Consider the following 16,353-nt stretch of genomic DNA (forward strand, 5'->3'; position numbering starts at 1 on the left):
AAGTTACAAACCATTTCTTTATGTTTTCTGTATCTTTGTGCAGAATGGGAAAAACACGGGGTATTAATTGTGAAAGAAATATGCAGAACAATTCTGAGAGGCTCAGAGCATGATGGCTAGACATCTAATCTGTCAAGGCCGGCCACGTCACATGTATGCAGTTTCACAGCAATATTAGTAGAGTAGGTTTGCAGAATCAAAAGGAGGAAAAGAATGTAAGGATACTACTGAGGTAACAAACAGTAGTACTAACAGAAAGCCTGAGTTAAGGAGGTTTGAAGAAAATTCAGTAAAAGTGGCTAAACCTCAGATGAATGAAGTCACAAGCAGAGTAATGATGCTGAGTCCTACTGGAGTGGTTCACATTCAGACTTCTAAAGGTGGAAAGGAATTGCTATCCCCATCACAGAGATGAAGAAAATAAGAAGAGAGGAGTTAAAGATGATCCATAAAATTGTGGAGTCAGGCATTAGTACATGGGGGAATCAAATTCAGCTTTGCAGTGACCTACCAACAGACTATGCTGCTGAAAAGTCACTGAAATATTCTACTATTAGAAACACCATTAACGTGCTCTGAAAGTTTCCAGTTAGAGGTGAGCTACGAAAAGTAAAAAGGTGACTAAGGAAAGAAAAAAATGTCCTGAAAATGGCATTAACTTGGGTCGTCTCATTTCAAATAAAGATATAGCAGAAACAGAACTGATCAAGAAAGAATAAGTAGGTTGAGTTGGCACTGCTCAGCTTTTGGGTTGCAACCCCAAGAAAGGGTACAGAAGTCAACGAAAGAGGGGAAGCAGAAGGAGAACTGGCACTGTAATATGCCGAGAGCTTAACTTCCGACTAAGGCCATCTCACTCACCCTTTGCCTGAACATCCCACCTTCCAGGTCAAGCAGTCACCGCCAGTCTCTCAAAGCACACACTCAGGTCCACTATATAAGCTTGGCATTAATATCATGGATATATATTTTATTCTTACATGCAGTGTAAATTTAAATGTGCCAGGAACATCTTTTTGTTTTAAGTAAGGAATTTCAATTTGAGAAGGTTGCATGGAATTAAATTAAAGACCAGCATGGGCAGACTTTTGAAAGGAAAAATAAATTAGATATTGAAGGTGGATCTATTCTGTACCTTTTAATAACTGAAAAAAAGCTGAAAAAAAAATAAAACCAAAAGGAAAATCCTTCTACTGAGTGAAAACCTGTTTTTAATTGAGAACTGGATCAAAAAAACCCCAGTTTTTTATTTATTTTATTTAGCAAATTCTCTCTTTTGAAAGAGTGAAATGAAGGTGGGGAGCAGGGAGGTGAAGAAGTTGGGAAGGAGAGTGATCATTCTTTCCTAAAGAAAGAAGTTCCAGTCTAAATTTGACTTGTGTAACACAGAGATGACCTTCTCTCTTTTAGGTGAACAAGGAAAAAAAATAAAAATCAAAAGGAATCCTCTTAAGTAAACACTTGCCTTCCTGTCAAAAGGGAGAAAAGGGAGATAGTAGAAACTGAAATAACATGATATATTTTCCTCTCACCTCAAAAAAAAAAAAGCAAACGTAAAATATCATTTTAAAAATTAAAAATGTCATAAAATAATTTGAGGAGATCCTATTTCATCATAAGGTGTCAACTTGGTCGCAGCCATGCAGGTCACTGTCTGGAACAAGAGCTGAGGAAAAACACACGTGTCCCTTTTCCTACAGTCAGATTCACATTTGCACAAAAAAGTGGTAAAGCATTATGTGGGTGGTGGGAAACGGGACAGTCAAGAGCATCAAAGGCAGGCAGGACATTTAGGACATATTGTGCCGCTTTAGCAGCCTCCAACATGGGTGCTGACTCCCTGATCCAGTGGCGCAAAGCCATTGCAGGCCCATAGTTCACTATATTCACCCTCTGGAGCACACCAGCCAGGTCCACCTTCCATGCCACTTTCACACCAGCAGGACCCTGCTTTCACACCAGCATCTCCTTCGGCCCCCACGCAATGCACCTGAGACCCTAAGACAGAATTCGTATTTTTGTTTTTTTCTCAGACACACAGTGGGGCCTGTACCACAGCCACCAAATCTCCACTTTACATTGTGAAAGAGAAGGCATGTGTTGCCTGCCTTGCACCACAGCACAAGAGCATCTGGTATGGTTTTGGGCGAAGACTCCATTACCCAACTTAATTATGCCGCTAACTATTGCTATGGTTGACCTGCTATCTTCCACAGTCAGAGAAGTGAGTCAGTCCCAGAAAGAGCACCCAGGTCCCCCACCTATTTTTCAAAAGAAGTTCCAGGTAACTGAACTCTTTTAGATGCTGTGGACTGACAACATCTATCTCATCTTCATATTGAAAATGCCACATCTGGTCCCAAGCCTTCTCTGAACAGCTGCCTCATATTAGCTGTAACACACTTCTTGTTTAAAAATAACCTAAGAAATAAATGAATAAATTATTAATCTTGTTGGTCAATTGCACAAGGGATCTGGAGTCTGTAAAATACTATTGTCCAATAATTTTTTCAGAATAAAATTTAAATGTAAACCCAACTCTTAGAACCACATATCCTATAGTTTCTTGGTGCTGTTTTTTCATAACGTCTGTGTATTGTAACCAGGACAAACAATGTGCCATTTCAGTTTGTTTCCCCCTCTCTGCCCTAATTGTTTTTCAGTGGAAAATGTCCTGTTTTACATTTACAATGCTACAGCATTGTAAATATTGGTTATAACTTGCTGCAGGAAACGTCCTGGCAAGAGGACATCAGAAGGGGATGTTACTTCTCCGAAGCATTTAGAAATTAATCTGCTGCTCCGGGTATGCCTGTGTGAGCAAGACAAGCAAGTCAAGTCCCTTTTGCTCATGTCTGGGCCTGTATTAATATACTTTACCCCTCGGGGATTCATGTAAAGAATAAGAGCAATAAATGGCTGACTTACTAAGCAGACTCCAGACCAGATGGAGTTAATGCAACTCTGCATGGCTGCACCTGGCCAAGAAGGCATCCTCCCAGGAGAGGAATGCACTCTGAGTATGACAGTTTATGGTTACCACTCCTGGTATTTATATGCTCCTCTTCTCTCATATTGTCCTTGATAGCTTCCTTCTTTTACGCTCTACTCCCACTTCAGAAACTGAAAGCACTCCAAAGAATCGATTGCTTAGGACCACTATAGAAATAATAAATATTTCTGGAAATCAATTTTCCCAAACATACAAGATTTTCATGCAGAAATCTGGGTTTGGTAAAGTTTTGCTGCTTCTCAATTATGCAGTAAAAGAGTAGCAAATGCAAGGAGGCCAAAAGATTGACCAAGGTCACAGCGGGAATCAGTATCTCAGGTTGAGTGGAGCGTACAAACATGTGAGCTCTGATTTTCGTCATCTAGATATTGGACAACACTCTTTATTTCCAGCTACTATTGATTTACACCCTTCTACCCTCGGAATCCAGCTGGCATTTTGTTAATTCAATATCCAATAGCTCATAATGATCCTGCTAAAGATAGACTGCTACAGGGCAGTCAAACTCCATGGAATGATTTCTTTAAAGTGTGATCAGGAAGTCATTTTTCTTACGCAGTCTGATATATAACTCCTCAGTCTGAAGAAAGTTTTTGCTCAGCTTAAGTTTTATGTAGATCTAGTAAAAAAAATTTCCAGTGGAAGAGTTTTCTGGCAGAAATTACTGAATAAATTCAAACTGGATGGATTTTAGGAATGATTTTTACATACTTTTTTTAATTTTCAATGGGATGCTATTGAGATTTTCCATTTTGATAAGATGGAAATTCTTTCCCCTAAAAAGGAAGGAAGGAAGGAAGGAAGGAAGGAAGGAAGGAAGGAAGGAAGGAAGGAAGGAAAGAAGGAAAGAAAGAAGGAAAGAAAGAAAGAAGGAAAGAAGGAAAGAAGGAAAGAAGGAAAGAAAGAAAGAAGGAAAGAAAAAGAAAGAAAGAAAGAAAGAAAGAAAGAAAGAAAGAAAGAAAGAAAGAAAGAAAGAAAGAAAGAAAGAAAGAAAAAGAAAGAGAAAGAAAGAAACTAACTGCTCAGGAGGCATGACTATCAGGAAGATCTCCTTAAAAGAGAGGCTAATAAAAAAAGAAGGAATTTTATCACATTGTTCATTTTCCAGATTCCTTGGGTGACACAACATGTCAACCACCATCGCTCACATTATTTGCCATGCCAGATCCTGCTTGACACAGTGAATCACAGTCGCCCAGGGCATGTGACTGGCAGCCATTCGTGTAGTGGGGCTGCTAAATCACTGGTTTTTCTTTACACTTACCTACTGTCCATATGCAAAAGCTGCGGTTGCACGTGCAGCCAGCTGCTCTTGGTCTGTTTGCAGATTCAGAGAGAGCAATAACAAGGCACAGAGAGTCCTTTTCAGCACTTCTATTTCTTTCCAATTCTCTCTGCAAAATGACTACATATTTCTATTAAAACATCAAAATTTCTTTCTAGGTGTAAGACCAACTCTGCATAAGATAAAGAAATAAAAACTGTATAAACAATCTTAGCATTCAAAAGCCTTTCCAAGCCAATTGCAGTATAAGGAATTCAGTGTAAATTTGTGCTGACCTTGGATACAAAATGATCTCTTTCTGCCAATAATTTGCGTAGTGGATATTGCTTTTGAGTCAGGAATACAGTAGATTGCAGTCTGAAGGTTTTAAAGGATGAAAGGAGAGTGGAGACTGAGTCTCAGCTCAGAGAGACCTGCACAAGCCATGAGGGACATCACAGAGTCAGCAGAATTTCCTTCCTTAAGTGAAGAGAGAATTGCATTGTTTTTCAGGAGTAAATACCTTCGTGTTTATTCATGTGTGTTAATCCAACTGCATGGTCTGTCTGGAAGCTCATAAAGTAAATTGTACATAGGGCAGAGAAGACAGAAAATGGCTGTTCAAACTACACCTGCTACCCTGACAGCCAAATGCCTTCCCATCAACCTGGGCACCCCTTTCTGCTTAGGTCAGGGGTGGTGTGGAGCCAAGCATCTCACTCCACATGCTTGGGAACCGGCAGCTGGATCCAGAAGCAGCCTGTGTGAAAGCAGAATGGAAAGGAGAAGAAACATGTTTTCTGGCCTCTGCACCAAAAGATTTTGCTCAGACTGCTCTCTAAAATCTTCATAGGCCCTTAACATGCCATTGGGACTTCTGCGATCCCAGCTACAAGGACAGTACCTCAGCACAGAGAGAGCAGGGCTGTCTCCCTCTGCCAGCAGCAGCCTCTTCCTTGGAGGATCTTCCTCCAGCCACGAGCAAGGTACTGAATAGTCCTGATCGTCCCTGCTTTTGTCAAGTGCTTTCCTCTTTCTTCCTCACCCTCGTGTTACGTCAACTCTTCCAGTTGTCTCCAACATCTTCTCTACCCCTTCAAACCCCCATATCAAATGGGTCCATAGTCCTACCAATAGGACACTTCTTGGGTAAATCCAGAATACTGAAAGTTAGTGCAGGGCACCTCACATACGCTGAGCACCACTGACCTATGAGCAAAGGATGCTCTGACATGGTAGAAGAACTGAATGTATCTGAAAGTTGCAGTCCTACACCTTCAAGGCATCACTCTTCATCACAACTTGTCATGTGCACCACTCACATCTTTAGCGAGTTACTCTCTACTGAAAGACTGTTTATTCTCAGTGTAATATCAAACCAGCACAAGTATTTCCTCTTCCTGGTTGATATCGTAGAGCATAAATTGTGGTTGCTATTTCTCTGTTTCTTTTCAACACATACAACTATTTAGTGAGCTGTTCACACTACATGATCTTATCTAATTCAGTCGTAATAAACATCATCTCGTGTTTGTAGAACACCTTTGTCCCATAGGATCCGAAACAACTTAACAGAATTGTACTGTTCTCCTGGATAAACTCATTTTTATTCAATAAGATCATAATGTGCCTTGTACAGTCAGAGATTTTTTAAGTGAATCTTTAGATGTGTCAACCCTTGCCCAAGAGAATTTCAGTAAATATGCCTAGACCATTGATTCATGCAATTCTGGACCTCTTCCACTTTACTCTGCAAAGTCAATATTTTTGAAGGATTCAGTATAGGAATGTTAGTACAGTACATTGGTAAAGACAGCTCTTCTTCTGAGGGCGTATGAATGCTAGCACCAGAAAAACATTGTAAATATTGAGAGAATATTGCTCATGACAGAGGCATAGATGAAGCAAAACGAGGCCCTGACTAGGCAGATGCGTTATTTATTGGACGGGCACTTCCAACAGCAAGGAAGGGTTTCCTGCTACACGGCGTGACACCAGAGATGTCAACAAACACAGTGTGGTTTACAAACCACTCTTGACTTGCTGCCTGAAGGCGTATTCCACCACCTTGCCCAAGTCCTGAGTGATGAAAGTGTGGGAGCACACAGCACTGTGGAGCACCACAGGGGAAAGGGTTGGATGAGGTTTCAGAGGAGACATGGCAATGGAGTCTCACCTTTGTTCGTGGCATGTTGCACTGCAGATGTCACCAGACCACTCACACTTGATGGTGCTTTTGTCTTCCCACATGCTCAGAAAGGAGCCACGGTCAGCGATCTGTCCCCTCTGCTGCCCGGGGCTGTGCCTGTCATCCCTGTTCTCCTCATCTGCACAGTGGAGGAAAAAAACCTGCCTGCTATGGTGACATGAAGGGCTTTGAGACGATGCAGTGTAAAGCACTGGGTAAATGTAAATGACAGCCAGGTCACTAAGAGTAAAGAGCATTTGACCTTTCTTCCTCTGTTTGCACAGGGGGTGGGAGGGGAGGGGGTGGCATCGAGGTAGAGATGAGCTATTTCTGTTGATACTATCGGTGCTGATCATTCTTCCAGATGAGCTGAGAACAAAGGACTCAAACATACACATCTGCCCCAAATATAGTAATAGGCCACTTTGCAATGTCTTTGTAGCCATAGGACAGTGGCCAAGTGACACGCTGCCTCCTGAGACCCTGCCCTACGGCCAATATTGGCAGCGTAGGCAGACTGCTGATACTCTGCCTTTAACCAGTATTGACAGTATAGACAGACTGCCAACATCCTGCCCTCTGCTTGACATCAGTGGGCAGGATACTGCCCACATGATTCATGCAAGGGATGCTTCCCTCATCTCGCTACCATTGGTGGAGCCAAAGGATGGCGCAACTCTTACCGCATTCAAAAGGCGTTTGCATCCTTGGCTGCTGCTGCCAGATGAAGGGACACCAAGTGTCCCTGGCAGTGCACAGGAGCCATGGCGTCGCTTATGATCCTGTGCTTGCTATCAGTGATTGGTTGAGTCACCGTATGGGGACATTTTTGCTCATCTTTCCTACTGCCTCAATAAAGCTTTGTTTTATAAAGTGTCGTCAGACTCCATTACTGTTTGGGACTCAACAAGTTAGTTTGAAACAGTTAACAATCTTAGAGTGGAGTGAGGGTTTTGGATGAAGACACAAAAACAAGGGTGAGAAGGTTTATGTGCAAGCAGGAGAGAATTTAGTACTTCCAAGAGCCCAATTGATATTGCAAAATGATCTCAGCAACATGTTCAGCTCCTGGCAGGGTCAGAATGGTTCAGCTTCCTTTCATAGTTTGAAAACAAGCAAGGAAACAAACAAAACCCCCTTTCCATGGTACTCTGCAGCCAGGTTCTTGGAAATATCCCTTGAAAATGAAGGCCCTAGAGCTGCCCCTAGACAGAAGAAATCCTGCAACACATCTTGTAAAAAGAGCCATTTGTTGGGGAGTCCCCTGATCTGAACTTCCTAATCCTGATGCATGTGATCCTCACCATCTGTCGAGCCCGACAAAATGCTAAGTCAGTTGGATTCCCTTAATTGATTGCAATGGGGTTTGCAGGTCGAGTTTGCTGGGAACTCTTTGGAAATCCTCAGAGAGCAAAAGGCAGTAAGTGCTCCATGGTAGAAAGGAGGGAGGCGCTTGTGAATGCCAACCTCCAAGAGAAACAAGTTTGAGGTAGGTCATGGGGGAGACCAGACACAGCCATTCAAACCCGCATATTTTCTTACGGAAAGCAGCTTCACTTGTTTCACCTAAGGACAGAATAAAGGAGAAAAGCGAAGGGAGATGGAGACTCTGATCTGCTACAGGATCACTGAGTTCTTGAGCAAGACCTGTGGTCTCTCTGGCCTCTTTCTTGCATACTCTTTCTCCCAGTCGTACAAGAGGAATAACTACACATGTTGCAGGATAGGCATTGAATTACACAAGAATTACACAAGTCTTTGTTCTGTGCTTTGCAGCCAAAATCTGGGCTACAAATGGGGAAGATTAATGCTATTAATTCCAAGATAAAGTCCTGTATGGAGCTAATAGAACTATTTATTATCAAGACAGTCTTTCCTCTAACCCCTGGGGTTACTGTTGAAAGCTTTGTATTTTCATTTCTTGCTGGTATACAGCGGCAGAGGGGGGAAATTACTGCTATACACATAGGTGGTCTGAAAGTTAGGAGCGCAGAGGTAGATGGTCAAGGACATTAAAAACATGGTATCATGCAAGCAGATGGCCAAATTCACAAGACAGAGGCACTCACCATAACAGCTACACAGTCTTGGTCCAATATCGCTTGGGACGTGCCTTCATCAATAATTGAGAAGGGGCTGCTTGTCCAACACATGCCATTGCATCTGACACCACAGGTTGTTTAAACAACATCGTGTTGAAACGGATGATGTCAAGTAGCAAAAGGAAGCAGCTGAAATATGGCATGTGCAAACTAGGCCAGAAATTGCTAAGTATGATGTTATGTGTTCCTGTCCTCCTAGAGGAAAACTAATAGTTGCCTGATTGAACGACATACATTCGGTGAAGTGGGACATCTACCAGAAATCAGATGATCCTCCTGCACTGGACAAGGAGTTGGGCCAGCCTGATCATTTCTATGTTCTAACCACCATGCCAAGCTCCTAGAGGAAAACTAATAGTTGCCTGATCTAACCACATGGGTCAGGTGAACTGGGACATCTACCAGAAAACAGATGATCCTCTTGTGCTGGGCAAGGAGTTGACCCAGCCTGATAATTTCTGTGTTGTAGCCACCATGCCAAGCTCCAGATCAAATTCATCTTATTAGACCTTTCCAAGCTTTGTTTTCCCATTTTTGCCTAAGGGAGAATAACAAACATGACTGCTGAAATCTATGCCTTCTGAGGGCTAAAAATACAGGTGAAAGAAAATTTCATTTCAAACACTTAAAGCCACTCTGTTTTTCAGAACAGAATCCAAGTTTTCATGTTCCTACCATGGCCTGTGTGGAATAAATCAAGCACTCGCACTCGGTTCTTGTTCTCAGGGCTTAGAGGAGAACTCGGGTACCAAACCTCTTACTAAATGGAGTGGAGGACAAAGGACAGTGAACCCAGATTTGACAGAGTTAAGGCTGAAACTACTGCTGCTTCCACCTAGTCACTGCAGCCAAAAATCACATTTTTCAGATGAGCATTACTGGACTGAGTTCAGTACTGCCCAGTGATTCGGCACACGGTGTCCCTACCTCTGGCCAGACTCCTGTGAAACACAAGCAGGACTTACAGGGAGGGTGAAAAAACTTGGGAGCTGCCTGCTTCAAATAGCCTCTGTGATGCTGACATGGCAGTTGTTAATTAATTGTTAACCTTTAAAGTTAGCGTTGATTGCAGACCGACAGGAAGCCTGGGAACAGCCTAGGCAGGGTCTCCCCTTGTTACCTCCCAGCCAGCTGGTACAGCTGAGGTCCGATCATGCGTTCCCATGCAGCAGCAGCACTTCTTGCACTGGCTGGGTTCTCTCCAGCGCCAGCCCCAGTGCCCTGCTGCCCCTCATTCCCTCCCAGGTGCCTGCCTTTGGTGGGTACCAGCGTGCCTGCAACCGTGTGGTGGGTTGGTGAGGAACATGGACAACAGCAAACACAAAAAGGGATGTTCTTCCACTGAACCAGCATTCTGGCCACACGAATAGCCAAGCTGGCCATGGGTAGCAACACGACCGAGGCCAGAGATCAGCAGGACTGCTTGAGGGAGAGTAATGCTGATGAAAAGGGATGTCACACCATGGCCGCTGAGCAATCTTTCTCAGCCTAAGCTTAGCGGGAAGGTTATTGCTTCTGTTTCAGAGCAGACAGAGGGCTCGAATGCCTGAGAACTTGTCTACTTTCTTCCAGAAATATTAATTGGTCTGATAAAAAAATGCCTCTCTCTATGACCTTCATCTCATACAGAACGTAAACAACCCTTAACTTAAGCAGCATACTCCAAGTACATGATGATTATTTAGTATAAAGTGAAAATGGAATATGCTGCTTTATGTTAGCTGCACAGGAAAATCATGGCATAGCCAGTAATGGTCTACACAGGCCCAACACAGGAAAATACTGGCAGACCCAAGAATACAATGGAGCTGGTCTTATGGAGGTGTGGCTTCAGTTCCCAGTCGTGCACAGGCTTTGCATGTGGGGCAAGGAAATTTCTCACTCCTGGATGTAAACTAGGAGGAAGATTGCTTCTCACATCACAGGAGCTTCCTGGGCACCAAGGGTCTGATGCTTGCAGATTCTTTAACAGCCATGGGTGCAGAAATTGTCTGCTATGGTGGGGAACACTGTTTTGCTGCTATTGGCCTGTATTTTTGAAACTAGTGAACAAAGGGACATTTCAGAGAACCTGGAGTGAGCTGGTGCACACGGATTAATTCCCTGTTGAGCTCTCTGGAGACTGGGGTTGTGGACAGTCCATCTCATGGGAGCAAGCACCAGTGTGAGCAGTACCTTACACCCACCAGTGGGGAAGGCAGCCAGCAGTCATGGGACAAGGCACTGGCTTCTGCCATCTGCAGGCACCGGGGCTGAGGCAGGCCTGGAGCAGACCCACAGCTGCCGACCACCTGCATCACATGCAATAGCCACCTGTACGAGCTGAACCCAAATTCAGCAGAAATCTGTTTATCTTGGTCCTTACACACCCTCTTTATCACAGACTAGAGTTAAAGAAACTTTATACCTGAGATAAGGAGGGTATCCATCACTGGGAGCCAGGAGGTCAGAATTTTGCTCTGATAGGTGCCAAACAGGAATTCCCCTGCTCTGATGAATTTACAGACTGAGCAGCACTAAAGGAGGGCAGGTGCCTACTGACGTCACAGAGGGCATAAAACAAGTATTCCTGACCATAAATAATAACTTTATTCTCGTTCTTTGCACAACATTAATAAAATAGTGTAAACCTACTCTTTGGACAGATCAATAATTGATCAGTAATAAAAGCAACTTATCACAAGCAGGCACTCTTATGGTTCCAGTTAAAGTGCAAGATGAACAAAAGGAGGTCACTCCTCATAATAATTTCCCCATGTTTGTATGTTTAAAAGCTGAGAGGTACCGCTGATTTCTACTTTTGGTCTTCAGCACCACACCACAAACACCAGAGTTTAAGGAGCCTCCTGCCATCCCGCGTACAGAACCAGGAAGCATGAAAATGTTCGCCTATCCACCATGGTGCTAACACTGCCTTCCCGGGTGTGTTCCCCCCCAAAATGAGCAAATGAGGGGTGATCCCAGGTGGTCAGAACCGGCTGCAGGGATAGACAAGCCCCATGATGAACTTGGCAAAGGAGCTCGGGAAACTATTTCAAAGCAGAGGCTTCGTGGAATGAATGGTAAGGCACATCTTCCCCTCCTCAGGCCATCAGCAGCAGCTGAATTTGGGAGAGCAATGCATCCAGAGCAGGGGCTTTGGCTCAGCACTCCCTCTCCTTCTTGGCTAGCAGAGAGCCCTTTTCCATTGACTGTCATGGATCCGGGCAGTCTTTACTCAGGTTTCCACAGACGGCAACAAGTCAAGGGGCCCAGGCAGGGAAAGCAATTAAGTTTTCCATGCAAGCTGGATCTACCATTTCTGGAGAAAACTGGTGTACTCAATGCATATCACAGGCCTGGCTTTTGGAGAGATTTCAGGAAGGCGGAGGGACATATTTTATCCATTAGTCTTCTGATTTCTCCATTGGCACAACCAGAGTTGCAGCAGTAGATCTGCAGGGTTTAAGGCCAGTGGGATCATTATGGTCATCTCATCTGCCCTCCTGTGTAAGGGAGCCCGTCATTTTTCCCTGGCGATGCCCTCATCCAGCCCAACCTTGTGCAGTTAGGCAAGAGCACGCTCCTTGGAAAGACAGCCAGCCCTGATTTACAGGCTCCAAGTGACGGAGATTCCCTCCCATCCCCAGGCAACCTGTTCCAATAATGAATTATGAGAAGGAAGGGAGCCGTTTAGTCAATGGTATTTGTGTACGATGATTTTACATGTTGCAATGGTGCCCACTGCAGTAAGTAAATTGCCCCATGGCTTTCATAAACATCATCTGTACACAAACATTATCCAGAGCAACTGTATGGCAGGGAAATTCTCCAGTGTAAGATAATGTCATCTCCACAGCAATAAGAAAGGTAAAACAGTACTTACCAGCTGGGAAAGAGGGAGAGGCGACAAACAGCAGCCAGCTGTAAAATGACCGTGTCAGGGCTACAGCTGCTTGGGTCTGCCTGATTTAAAGCACCAGCCCCACAAAGGCATGCTGAGGAAACTAATTCTGTAAGAGAGTAACTTCATACCCAGGAAAATTATGAGGCACCCAGAGGTCAAGCTGGTTCTGTGGGGTGCCTTTATAATACGGCCACCAGCAGAAATAATGTCGGAAATTAAGTTCCATCTAATCAGATGGAATTGGCAATAAATCTGGGACTGCTCCATTTATTTATTTATTACATTCGGTCCAAGGGAACAAGAGCCCTTTTTCTTTCTAAATTTGGATGTAATTGTAGCCAGCTCTTCATTAGTGCTTTCTAACCTCCATCTTGGAGCGCTTTGCAGGGGAAGCTGATGGCATCGTTCCTGTTTTACTGTCAGAGAAACTGATGCCCAGAAAATGAGAAGTGATTTGGCCAAATTCTTACAACATCTCAGTAACAGATCAAAGAAGGTAACATGGCCCTGCTGCATCACACACCTGCCCTGTGTCCTCTCAAGCTGTGCTCAGCAGGATAAAAACCCTGATGGCCCAGGGTAAAATCTACCACTACAAACCAGGTACAGTCAGGCTGAATGGTCCATTTTGACCGCAGCAAACTGCCTGCCTACATCTCTGAAGGCTGAAGAGATGAAGGCTCTTAAGGCTCTGAACAACCTTCTCCATCATGTGTTCAAGAGGATCAATATTCTGCTTAGGTAGTGTAGACTCATCTAATTGTTCTAGAGGAAGGAATGGAGAGCTCAAGTCTCTATATCAGGAGTCTCTATATTAGGCTATGTGACCTCTCAGTTGAAAGATGGAAAAAAAACTGCTTTAGGCCATTTAGTCATTGCTTTACTCATTGAGTTTTGCTTGCCAGGACTTGTCATTTTAGAATCACTTCCCTAGTCCTGTTGGCCACACTATTCCTGATAAAGGCCAGGATGCTGTTGGCCTCCTTGGCCACCTGGGCAGACTGCTGGCTCGTGTTCAGCTGGCTGTTGACCAACACCCCCAGGTCCTTTTCTGCCAGGCAGCTCTCCAGCCACCCTGCCCCAAGCCTGTAGCGCTACATGGACTTGTTGTGACCCAAGTGCAGGACCTGGCACTTGGCCTTGTTCAACCTCATACTATTGGCCTTGGCCCATCGATCCAGCCTGTCCAGACCCCTCTATAGAACCTTTCTACCCTCAAGCAGATCAACGCTCCCGCCCAACTTGGCGTCATCTGCAAACTTACTAAGGGTGCACTTGATTGAAGGATTGATTGAGGACTTTAGAGTCCTCAGCACAGGAAGGATATGGACCTGTTGGAACGGGCCCAGAAGAGGGCCACGAAAATGATCAGAGGGATGGAGGACCTCCCCTATGAAGACAGACAGAGATTTGGGGTTGTTCAGCCTGGAGAAGAGAAGGCTCTGGGGAGATCTTTTAATGGCCTTTCCATACCTGAACGGGGCCTACAGGAGAGATGGAGAGGGGCTCTTTATCAGGGAGTGTAGCAATAGGACAAGGGGTAATGGTTTTAAATTGGAAGAGGGGAGATTAAGATTAGATACGAAAAAGAAATTCTTTACTGTGAGGGTGGTGAGGCACTGGAACAGTTTGCCCAGAGAAGTTGTGGATGCCCCATCCCTGGAAGTGTTCAAGGCCAGGCTGGATGGGCCTTTGAGCAACCTGGTCTAGTGGGAGGTGTCTCTGCCCATGGCAGGGGAGTTGGAACGAGATGATCTTTAAGGTCCCTTCCAACTCTAACCATTCTATGATTCTGTGATTCTATGATCCCCTCATCCAGATCATTGATAAAGGTACTAAAGAAAGACAACTGGCCCCAATATCGAGCCCTTGGAAACACCACTTGTGACCGACTGCCAACTGGATTTAACTCCATCCACCATCACTCTTTGGGCCTGGCCATCCAGACATTTTTTTTACTCAACAAAGAGTAAGGTGTGGCTGAGAGCAGGGCAGGGCACCAGGGCTGACTGCTTCCAGACCTCAGCATCCTCCCCACCACTCTGCTCCAACCAAGAGAATACTGCTTCCAGCAGCCACACTTCTCTGCTGAAAAGCAAAAAAGGGAAAGAAATAAACCCTCAGCCTGCAAGCCAGGTTTTCAGAACTGCTGTCATAACTATTAGTAGGAAGGGGTTTTAAAGCATTGGGTTGCTGAGGAACCATGGGCCCTTGCCCACATGTGCCCAACCCTGAGCTTGTCCCTGCACAGCCAGGACGGCCGCCAAAGCAGGTCCCAGGGCAGAGCACACAGTGAGGCTGTGGCAAGGCTGCCCTTCACTTCCAGAGGTTTTACTGGCTGTCCATTGGCCAGCTGAATCCAAGCATCTGTTCTCAGCAGCCCAGCTCTTGGAACTGCTGCTTTGCTCACCCTGATAGGAAACTGCTCGGGAGAAACTTTTAACCTCCCTTTAAAACGTAAAAGGGTCTGTCCTAGGTGGACTTCTGACTTCTTCAGATATGTTTAAAAATTAACGCTTCTTCCTCCAGCATCCATCTGTTAACACAGCGCAAAACAGGAATTTCATTTCTACCTGATGGTGTCTGTTGAGCAAATAGCCTCTTCATGCACTAGGATGAAGCAGGAATCTGAAGCCTTCCTCTTCCCTCAGCAGCTTCCAAAGAAAACACTAAGCAAATTGTTATCAATTCTTCCAAGGTGGGGATTAAGGAGTTAATTTTATATAAATCATCAGGACATATGCCCAGCACCAAGCCTTGTGGTACTAGGCAAAGGCATAAAATAAATAACAGTCATTGCTCCCAAGGGTTTACAAATGGCTGGATCTTTCCAAACAGTTCAGCATGGCTTTTTTTTTTTTTTTTTTTAAATCTATGATTAAGTGTCCCAGGGGAGGCAGCTGTCTGATGAGCACTTCAGTAAATTTGGCCCTTATCTGCAGGTGCATAAATGGGAGCTGAGCCTTGGAGAAAAATCGTGCCTCTGAATAGCCCAGTAAGTGGCAGTGAGGATGGCAGAGAACTATTCCCTTGTCAGGAGAGCATGGATGTGATCCAGTCTGGACCAAGGCAGGAGCAGTGAGAGCAGCCTAACCTTGTGGAGCAGTCCCAGGCCCAGGTGGCGATGAAGGCAGCCAATAAAGAGCGTGAGTAGAAGGAAGGGCAAGGACCCAACAGCCACAGTACCCCAGGCAGCACCCCTCCTTCTGGGGCACTGAGATGTTGCTTGACCTTGGCCAACACCAACACACACACAGCAAAATCAGGATCTACCAAATAGAAAACCTGCACTAAGCTTCCTGTACAGCATGTACTCTGCTCTAGTGGTTCTCTGGCTGTTCAAGCACCCCAGGCATCACCAAACATTGGCTTTGTGTTGTAGATCCCCCTTCTTGATCCATGAACAGCTTTGCAGTATTTCTACAAGTGAATAAAGCAGGGCCAGAGCACCCAGCTGCCCATGCTGGTGCCCATCGGCTCCCTTCCTGGAATAGTTCTGGCCCGTGTTTCCCATGGTTTTGAGGGTGGAAAGGGAGGGAAGGGAATAACTTGAGGTGAGTGGATGCAAGCCAGACTGTGACACTCAGCCTCAGGGTTGGAGAACATACCTTGCACTGGTTTAACTGTGTAGTTGGAGCCATTTTCCAGCCTTCCCCCATTTCCAGTCCATGGGTGTCAGCAAGCTCTCCCCTGCTTTCCTCTGTACCCTCCATTCCCTTTCTTTGCACCAAACACCCAAGTTCCAGGTCTGGGTCTAGCATGTCTCACTCCAGCAGCATGACTTGATGCCTTCATTAGCACGTTACAGGATTCTGATGGTGGCAATCACATGAGTCATTCAGATTTCTGTGCCTCAGAGACAGTTCTCATCTTCTATTTCCGCTGCCTTCATTAAACAAT

Source organism: Numenius arquata, chromosome 3 (assembly GCF_964106895.1).
Source record: "Numenius arquata chromosome 3, bNumArq3.hap1.1, whole genome shotgun sequence".
Lineage (NCBI taxonomy): Eukaryota > Metazoa > Chordata > Aves > Charadriiformes > Scolopacidae > Numenius > Numenius arquata.